The following is a 10,765-nucleotide window of genomic DNA, read 5'->3' as shown; positions in this document are numbered from 1 at the left end:
ATACCCATACAGAAAAGCAAGGCATTAATATATATAAATATATATCCTTCTCTAGATAGTTGCAGGTTATTTCTGAAGCACAGAGTACCTCTTGGGCCTTTACAGACCATTTAAAACAAGGCTTCTCAATCAGTGGGATGCATCCAGTTTTGCTTTTTGGCCGCTGGGGGACACCCCCTCACACTCTTTAACTGGCCTCTGGGGGGCCCCCCCCCCCACTTGTCGACTGGTGGGACCAGGTTTTTTGACCTTACATCCCACCTATGTAAGGTTGAGAATAACTGATTTAAAGAGATACTGCCCTGCTCCTACTACATCCGTGAGGCGTTTTTTAAAAATAAGTGGGGAGGAATACTTAAATCAACAAAGACAGAAGAGGAGATAATGCAGACGAGAACACTCATATTTTAAGAAAACAATTTAGTCCTTAAGAATGGCTAAACACTATGAAAAGGTGTTGAGAGAAGCGGTGGCATCCATCACAGAAGATACTCATAGCTACACTTGACCCTGATCTATCAGAAAAAATCCAATCATTCTCACAACAAATCAAGGAGATGGAGTTGACAGGAATATTGTCTCCTGCAACATACAGCATTTCAAAAAGGTCATGCAACATTTTGAAGTTATTTTAACAGCATTTTTACCTAAATGACCTACATTTTTCTACATTTGTGCAACAAATTCTGGACATAAACCATGTGCGTATTTCAGTTGTTAACCAAAACAAGCATCAGGGAGGGCAAAGAGAGGTGTAGGGTGAAAGCAGATGAAGGAGGAATCTGCATTGCACTACAAACTGCTTGCATGACTTTCAGAAAGTCATCAGGAGCTTAATACTCGAAATCCAGCTCGCACTGTAGGCACTGAATGGGAGACATACTACTTGTCCTGATTCTACCAGGAAGGATGCATGCAGATTATGAGCATGTCACTTTGCCACTTTATGCCTCAGTTTCCACATCTACAAAATGGGCATAATTATATCCTCTCCTTTGTTGATTGCTTTACAAATAAAAAGGGGCACATAAAAGATAGACATTAATTATCATTGTTGTTGTTGAACTAGGAGCAGAACTTCTGTGACTGAAAACTGCATCATCCTTCTGTACAGGTTAGCGTCCTTTAGCCACGCATCCAAATGTCAGCAAGTGTTGGCAAAAGTATTTGCGTAAGCCCAGTTACACGTTAAGAACAGCAGCCAAGTGGAGACCCCAATGAAGATCCTAGCAATGGTTGTCTCATAACTTACAGGGGGATTACAAGGTTAAACAGATTCAAGAGAAGATTAATATAAATGCTGTCATCATAGCGGTATTACCGGTATATTTTTTAATCAAAAGTCCACTAAGCTAGCTAGTACTTAAAAACATCTACTTGCAAGCTGCAAGTGAGGATACTATCTGGGGTCACAGTCAATTCCAAATGAGAAGTCCATGGCTTGAAATTTTGAACAAACATATATGCCCTGATTTCATATGAACTTTATTAGATTGCTTCTTTATGTGGTCATCCTATCCAAAAGGATCCTCTTAGTTACACAGAAAAATTGACATCATTTATTTTGAAAATATAATATTAAAAACAAAGCAGCTGAGATAGCAACTGGTCATGCACATGATGTGCCAATATACATGCTGCACAAATGTTTCTCTGAAGATTAGTAGAGCTGAATGTATGGATATGCTAGATAATTTGGGTTAAATTACACCCGAGAGCATGCCTTTTGCTGGGAGGAGCTCCAGTAATGCGGTTTAATTAGCTACCCAATTAGAAGCAAATATGTGATCTCTGATTACTCATCTAGTATGCAGCCAAGTGTATTTTCACTGCAAACTTTTAATCAGTGATGAGTAAGCTGCCTGAAGCTGAACCTTTCCTGGATCTCTTTGAACTGATTTTGGGGTCTGTAAGACTGATGTAAATTTGCATATCAGTTGTGCCCCAAACCTGTGCCCCAAAACCTAAATCTTTTTCCTTTGAGAAGCAAACAAAATGGAATTGTCTCGGGCAGAAAAGCTTTTCTAGCTAAGGAAAAACTAAACTCCACTTGAGTTCCCATGTATCTGGAAAAATATGAAGCAGATCTATGTTAGTGCCCTATCTACGTTGAAGGATATTGGTGCAATTGTCCAAAATAGGCATTTCCGCACTAAACTTTTTTTCCATCTTCCTTGTACATCGCCATACTGATCCCCTGTAGTTGTTTATATAGCTGATTATTCTTTGTTCATTTAATAGCAACAAATCTGAAGCAAATGTTGAATAACTGAAACGTGCTGAACAGAGATGGATTGCTGGACTCCAAGCATCTACGTAGGCTGAAGCATATAGCCAACTGCTTTACTGAACTAGAGCCACGGAATTTAAGGGATTTGTTCCAATGCCTCTTCAAGTCAGTCAAGAGTAGAAGGTACCCGTCATCTGAAGTTAACAATGGATTGAAACTAGCTGCCAGCTTTTCTGGTAGACAGGCTCTATGTAGGGAACTTTTAGGTACCAAGACAGAGTTGCCCTATAAATCTCTCTTTGGATCATTTTGTCCAAGATCATTAAGTGCCTGTTTCCAAGAGCTGGTTGTACCCTAAGATGAAGCTACTTTTTGGGGTTCACCATGTGGCATACATGGATAGTCTCTCAAATTAGGTTTACTCTTGGGCTTTTTAATCTTTTATTGTAACTGATGCAAAATTGTGTTCAGTTCTAGTGTTCTCCTATCTGTATGTGTTATAGTATTTGATATAAATGTAATTTTGATGATATATCTTTATATTTAAGCTACAGTTGTTAGCAAGGCACTGATTAACTTGAACTGCCCAGGATTGTTGACACCTAGACTTGTCAATTGCTGAGAACTAGCATTTGACTTGGTTCGTGCATCAGTCTCCATGCAGACAGGCTAAGAGGCATTGGGAAGCCTGGATCTGACCAGACAATGATATACTTATATTTTAAAAAGAAGCCTTACATTTAGCTGATTGGAAGTATCATACAGAAAAGACAGCGGTGGGATTAATGAATCTGCATATCTAAAAAAGGATGCGAGAATGAGGTTTGCTAAATATGCACATGGGGGGTGGGGGCAGGAGGTTACTGGCATAGTGTATGCCCCCTAGAAGTGAAGGGGTGACAGATGTTAATAGCCAGAATGACAAAGATACTTAAGCTTGTCTGGAGAACATGGCTATAGTCTTCAGTCTTCCCAGGTACAAGGGAATGGTTGGGTCCCCCAGCCAAAGAGGATGAGTAAGCCAAGCTGACAGGGGAGTGCAGAAGGGTTAGGGCGCCTGTACACATCACAGGGTTTAATCCTCATTAAATAGGTTTATACAAATTTAAACTTGTTTATTTTGGAGCACTGCATCAGTGTTTGCACGTACTAAGTTTTTGAATGAATTAAGCCCAGTCCCTGGATGGCACCACAGGAGAGTGGGACAGTTCCACACTGCCCCCTGCCTTGGGGTTCCCTACCCCATGTCCTGCCATGCAGCCGTGGGAGCAGGGAACAAAAAAAAAAGCGGAAGCAATTTGAAAACAGCAGCAATTTGAAGAAGTGAACTACAAAAAAGTTTCAGTGCCACATGGTGGACAAAGAGGCTCATTATACGTCTTTGAGTGCCTTTCCGTTTGCACGCAACGAAACCACGGACACAATGCTTTAATTCCCGGCTGACCAAACTAAATTACATCCAAGCAGTTTTAGTTTAATGCACCAGAAAGACTTTTAAAGCACCTAGAAATTCCACTCATGCAAACAGTCATGCCGTTGCAGTGCAAGAAAGGGCAAAAAACATGGTGTGTACAAACAGCCTTGATGGGCAAAGTCAGAGCCAGAAGCTTGAAGCTGGCTAAGGACTGCACCTTTGGCTGTAAGGCTCGAGGTAAGAACAGGTCCGTGTTCTGGTATTTCCTTGTGTTTGTTTTCTCTCATCTCTCTCTGAATCTCAACATATGGCTCCTGGTTTCTTATGCTTGTTCTATTTTTATGATAAATCCCTTCATTGTTTGTCTCCTTACCAGTTGCCTGTGGAAAGCTGTTTGGGGCAGGCAGAGATTTCTTTGCTGTGTGTGCAGAGCCCAGGTATATTGAGACAGGGTTTCAGGTTCTGAGATAGGAAGATCTCTCAGGGCAATCAAAGTCTGTTCCTTGGTACAAACTTGGGTCTCCAGGGGTCCCCTACAGATGGGTTTAGGGCACTGGCATCCGAGGACCCATAGCAGAGCCACAGCCCCAGCTTTAGTTTTTCAAATTGTCATTCTTCATCTTCATATCCATTTAGTTTCCAGTAACTAAAGAAATAAGAAGTAGGCAGACATGAGGGCATTTACAGATATTTATACAAAACTGTGTCCCATATACTGGACATGGATAGACTGTTCTTAGCAAAACAATTCAGGGCCTGACTATATGCACACTGTACTGAAGTGTAGTGGTACCCAAATTATCTTTAAGTGAGAGCACTCAGGTAGTGGTACCAGCATAGCCATGGCAGCACAGAGTTCAGAGCAGGTTAATTTATCCTCTTTCTCAATCACACAAACCAGTAACAACAGATCCTCTGTTTACACATGGCTATCTCACTACAATTTGTTTAGAAATATTAAAAAAATGTGGCATTTGTGCCACATTTAAAGTGGTAGGTGCCCTGCAGTTGCAGCCACTTAGTAAAAATCATATTAATTGCTCATATTGTCATCCTTGGACATTTCAAAGGAGGCAAAAATAGATTATACCAACAGATTTGTTTTGAGTTGTGGAGGAAGCAAAGACGTTCTATTGTGGAACTGGTGAACTTAAATTACTGAATTAGCCCTGCTGGTATCAATTCAAGGGAAATTGAAGGCAGTCGTAGGCACTGAACAATATCCTTATATTTCCCATTAGGTAATCACCGTGTTATACCTTTAATAAAGACCTGGGAAATAGAGACAAAAAGTCTTTTTATGACCACTGTGCACCTAAATTGCTTCATGCAAATAAGCACAGTAAAAAGGTACATTCAGAACATGCAAATGCCGAGCGCTGGCTCCAGAACTAGACTCATCTCCTGTAAAATTAGGTCACTCTCTCCAACAGACGAAGAAATCTACAATGACCATCACTTTTCAGAAGTAAATGACATCTTTCCCAATTTGATTTCATTAGCCCTTGCATTGCCACGAGACATTAATTCAATGGAGCTTGATAGTTCTAAGCTACATTCAAGTAGCATCCAATTCCGTTTCTTAAAGGGACGTCTCTCAACTGTGAAATTTGTAGGACTTGTGTTATGGGGAAGCATTTTCTTCTGGGTTCTGATTACAGAGTATAAACTTAATAATCCAGAAGCCTAGGAACAACCTTTGTGTTCACTTGCTGTATGACTCTCTTCAACTAACTCGAGTGAGCATTTGGGCACAGGCATTTTGAGTCTATTAAACTAATTGGATTAGTGAGAGATTCTCCCAGAATAACCAGTTGCTACAGGAAGTGATGCTGCCAATTGAGTGACACTCTTTCCTCTGAAACAGTACTAACAAGTAGCCCAGTTGCGACAGTCTTTGGCTGAATCAATTAAACTGCTACTTTGACCACCATTTCACAAGATCAGGAGTGTGAATCCCACTGTTGCGGCCTCATGCCAACTGTAATTATGCATTTCACATGCAAATTCCTCTCCCACTGGTGACTTATTTGGGTTTGAATCTGCATATGTAAAACTTCTGGGGAAATGCTAGTGGGAAGGCTGCTGTAATGTAGACCATCTTTCTATATGACAGGGGCTAAACCTGTTATCACATCTATGCAGTTTATCATTTCCTGAAAGGAAATTTAAATTAGGCTATATGGGAGAGTTACATGGATTTTCTTTGCATAAGCTAACTTTAATAGAATTACTTCCTATCTTTATTAATAAGATGTAATGAAATTCTACTCCCACACCTTTTTTTTGTTGGGGTTTTTTTTGTTTTTTTTTTGGAATAAGGTCATCTTGGAAACCACAAAGTTGTCTGCACTGCCTGGAATTACTGGAGCAATGTTATCGCATCAACTCGGGGGTGAGGCATACTAAACTAGTTTCACCATCCATCATACATAAATGGTAACTACACATTCAAGCGTCAGGAGGAATCCAGACAAGTGAACTACATGTTTTAGTGCCTTGTAAATTAAGAGCATGTGGTGTTCAGGAAATCCAAAAAGCAGCTATAATGCATGCAAAAAGGAAGCATTTTTGAGGGCTTAAAATGTAATAAGAATCACACACACACCCTAGCCCAACTTTAGTGAGTGGATTTCAGAGTGTAGAGTCATGGTCACCATTCTCAAAACCAAACTGCCTCATGCTCTCTACATCAGCAAAGACCAAACTTTTTGGATCGGTGTGCCACAAATTAACCCCACATGCCCCCACAATGATACTGCAGTCCCTTTCCCATGCCCAATTTGCTGCTCTGCTTGTTGCTCCTTGCCCTGTGCTCCATGCCTGATCTGATGCCTGCCCTATCTGCCACTGTGCCTCCTGTCCCCTCCCCATCTACCATGTGCCCCATACAGAGGCTGCCCATGTCACTTGTGGCATTCATGCTGTGCATTGGCCATTCTCACTCTAGATGATTATTCCAGGAATCACCAACTGAGGATAAATATCTACTGAAACTTTGACCTAAAGCCAGATCCAAACAAAGGACCTGATTGTCCAAAATAGGACTTGAAGGCCTTAGGTCAAACTGTAATTCAAAAAAGCCCTGCTCAGTAGCTGTCTGAAATCAGAGGGACTTAATTCACTCCCATTTTAACCTAAAGATTTTCTATGCCCTCGCAGTTCTGCTTACAGCACATGCCCCCAACTGCTATGAACGGAGCAACTTGACACCTAGCTCTGCCCCTATGTCCCACTAGGATCCAGAAAATAGGCGGAGTGGCACCTAAATATGCCAAGTTTGACTGGAGGGCCGCACCCAGAGAGTGGTGCTAGACGGGTCTTTTTTTGACTTGGAGAGATGTGGGCAGTGGGGTCCCCCAGGGATGGGTCCTCGGGCCCTCACTGTTCAATATCTTCATCAGCTATTTGGACAAGGGGATGAAAAACACCTTGTTCAAGTTCACTGATGACACTAAGATGTGGGGAGAAGTGAGGGACTAGAAGAGAAGAGAGGGACAGGCTACAGCTAGATCTGGACAGGTTACAGGGGTGGGCGGATGAGAATAAGATGAGATTCAATACGGCCAAATGCAAGGTGTTGCGCCTGGGGAAGAAGAACCGGCACCATACCTACAGGCTGGGGAACTCCCTTCTCGTCAGTGCAGAGGCAGAGAAGGATCATGGAGTCATCACTGATGCCAAGATGAACATGGGCCAGCAGTGTGGGGACGCAGTCGGGAAGGCCAACCGCACCTTGTCATGCATCCACAGATGCATCATGAGCAGGTCCAAGTAGGTGATCCTCCCCCTCTATGCAACATTGCAGTAGTTCATCCAGTTCTGGGCACTGCACTTCAGGAGGGATGTGGACAACATGGAGAGGGTCCAGAGGAGGCCACTTGCATGATCAGGGGCAGCAGGGCACACCCAACAAGGAGAGGCTACCAGACCTGAAACTGTTCAGCCTCCACAAAAGAAGGCTGAGAGGGGATCTGGCGGCTACCTATAAACTTGCCAAGGGGGGCCAGCAGGCAATGGGAGAGTCCCTGTTCCCCTGAGCACTACCGGGGGTAACAAGGAACAACGGCCATAAGTTGACTGAGAGTAGATTCAAGCTAGATATCAGGAGGCACTACTTCACGGTCAGGGCAGCTAGGATCTGGAACCAACTTCCAAGGGAAGTGGTGCTGGCTCCTACCCTGGGGGTCTTCAAAAGGAGGCTAGACAGCCACCTAGCTGGGGTCATTTGACCCCAGCATCCTTTCCTGCCCATGGCAGGGGGTCAGAGCAGATGATCTGCTCAGGTCCCTTCCGACTCTACCTACTATGAAACTATGATCCAGCAAGTGTGTTCTGAGCACAGCTATCAGGGATGTTGATTGTCGTAGCAGTAGAGATGTGTTGACAGGTTAAGTATCTATTGTTAAGGCAAGGCTGTGTCCTATTTGATGTCTGTTGAGCAGTGGGAAACTTGCTTCTGATGGTGATTTGAGCAACGTTTGGGGCTTGTTTGAGAAGCTGATGTTAATGTTGGAGTATCACTTCCCAGACCTGAGCAAGAACACCTTGCATTCGAAAGCTTGTCTAACTTTCTCCCAACCATGCAGTTGGTCCAATAAAAGATATCACCCACCTCACAAAAAAACCTCGCCTCGGTCATCTGAAAAAGGAAGTCAGTGCCTTTTACCAAGAGTGGTATCTGAGGGGGGAAAAATGTTCTAATGTAACCAAGAGATTAGAAAAAATCCGTGTCTGCTGTTGTTAAGCAAGTTATCAGCTTTAAATGTCAGGTCAAAGGCCCTTGCATTGGGCTAGCACAGTTAAGGCACTATTCTTAAGGCACATAGTTAAGGCACTAACAGTTAAAGCACTATTTTCTGTAGCTGACAGCAGACAAGAGAATAAAGTGGCCAGCATCACATCTGGCTGCCTTTGACTCCCCAGCCCAAATGACCAGCAACCCATTGACAGCGGGGCAGCCTTCGATACAAGCGCAGAACAGGGCTTGAACTCACACCTTTAAAGCCACTGCAAGATGCCTTAAACAGCCTGTCATCACACTCCCTGTCAGCATTAACTAAGTAGAAGAAACGGCTTTTTGCACATGTTGGATGTGATGTATTTGTCAAATCTTGCTTTGTCATCATGCAGGAAATAACTACAAGATCTCATATGCTGCTGGGTGCTCACTGTTCACCTTCATGATGAACAGTGAGCACGGCAGAAAGGAATCGATAATGCTGCCTGGCTAATTACGTTCTGCCTGCCTAGATTCCTCTTCTGCCTCCTTCCTTCCTTTGAGCCAGATTTTGAAGCACGCTAAGCACTCAAAACTCCCGCTGAGCTACAACAAATGGTAGTAGAGGCATCTCGGAAAACCGACGAAGCAGCCGCTTCTCTCCTAACCTGTGGAATACGATGCCCCTGTTTGTTAACTGTTGCTGTATTTCAGACCCAGGGGAGGCCGCCTGCCGTAGGTGGGTGGCACGATTTTCGTGTCTGCAGAGAGACGTTTTAAAGATGCTGATTTTTATTTTGTTTCGTTTTGAGACGTCCTTCCTAGCTGCAGATGGGGGAGCTGGGACGTCAGCTGCAGTGGTCACTACATGGCAATGAACCTGGTGCCTTCTCGCTGGGCACTGCATCCATTTTCCGAGTGCTGTGCAGGCAGTTGGAGGAAAGTACTGCCAGAGGTCAGAGGGACCTGGCTGCAGAACCTGCATGCGAGTAGGAGCAGACCAGAGACAGAGGCCTAGGAGCTGCTTGTGGAGGGACAGAAGAGCCGAACAGACAGGGAGCATGGACTGAAAGATGGTCAAGCCAGGAAACGGCCTCTGGCTGGCAGTAGCTGTGACAGATGGATACCGAGAAGCAGCTTGCAAACAGGGGAAGAGAGGCAGCATGCAGCCAAGCTGTCTTTAGAGACAAGAGAAATGGATGAAACTGGAAAAGGGAGCTGCAGGCCAGTGGGCAACTACCTCGGGAGAGACTGGAGTGAGAAGGCATGGCTTCCTACTTCTTTACTGGATCGAGCTAGTCTCTCTTGAGTTTTGAGATTGAAGCTGTTGTTCTGATGGCAATTTCAACATTTCTGGCAGACTTGAAATAGCATCCTCTCTTACACATCAGCCTGTACAAGTATTTAAAGGACCCCACCTCACACGAGAGCCCAAGTGCCTTGTGTTCAGACCGCCCACAGTGCTTGCATCTGAGCAAGTCGTGCCCCAGCACCCTAAGTTACCGCAGCTCTTGCATCGCTCCCTGTTGCGGCATCATTTAGGTGCTTCAAAACAGTTGAGGCCCCTAACCCTAGTCACGCAGGCTCAAAAGCGTTCACCCCAGGCTCCTTGTAGGCTAAGCTTGCTCATACAAAACCTTCAGGGCTTGCTGCTTCCAGCTGGTGGCAAGGGACAGCAACAAGCAGCAAGAGTGCCTGACCGAGTACTCTGAAGGGGTATTGCTGCAACGGGGGTCACAAGGAGACTACAGCCGGAGTATCAGGCAGCTGCCTAATTCACAAGCAAGAATTCAAAAAAAAAAAAAAAAAAAAAAAAGGCTGAGAACCCATCTGAAGGTGCTCTGCAGATGCCATCGTAACCCCAGCATTTCCTGAGTACAATTAAGTGTCTGTCCTAGCCTTCAGTGGTCCTTAATAAGATGAGACCTTAGAGGTCACGTCTTTGTTCATGATCTAATAAAACTGCTGTGCTCAAGAGGGACACCATGAAGAGAGAACTAAAAAAGACAGAAACATCTTCAACAATGCGTTTCAATGCTAGGATCCTTTGGAGGGGAAATTAGAATGAATCCAAGTCTGAACATGTTCAGAGGATGATGCAACCTTATATTTCCTGAAAGCCTTTTCCTATTACGAAAGGATATAGAAGTAATTGAGAACAGAGTCCATTAAAGGCATCCTTAACCCCAGTCTTAGTTTTGCATAGATGATGACGGAGGTATCAAAAATGCTCTCAAAAGATCAGAATTGGCCTTGTTTTATCAGTCGTCTCAGATTCAAATGAATTTTGAAATCTCTAATCAAAGAGAATGAAGGGCTGGATACTTTGGTCATTTAAGCCACTTAACTTGGATGGGAGATACCTTGGGCTCATACTGCAGAGCAAGCCAGCAGTGGGGTA

The sequence above is a fragment of the Gavialis gangeticus genome, unplaced genomic scaffold (genome assembly GCF_001723915.1).
Source record: "Gavialis gangeticus isolate Ggan-Ray unplaced genomic scaffold, GavGan_comp1, whole genome shotgun sequence".
NCBI classification, from domain to species: domain Eukaryota; kingdom Metazoa; phylum Chordata; order Crocodylia; family Gavialidae; genus Gavialis; species Gavialis gangeticus.
Note: the sequence above shows the minus strand (reverse complement) of the source record.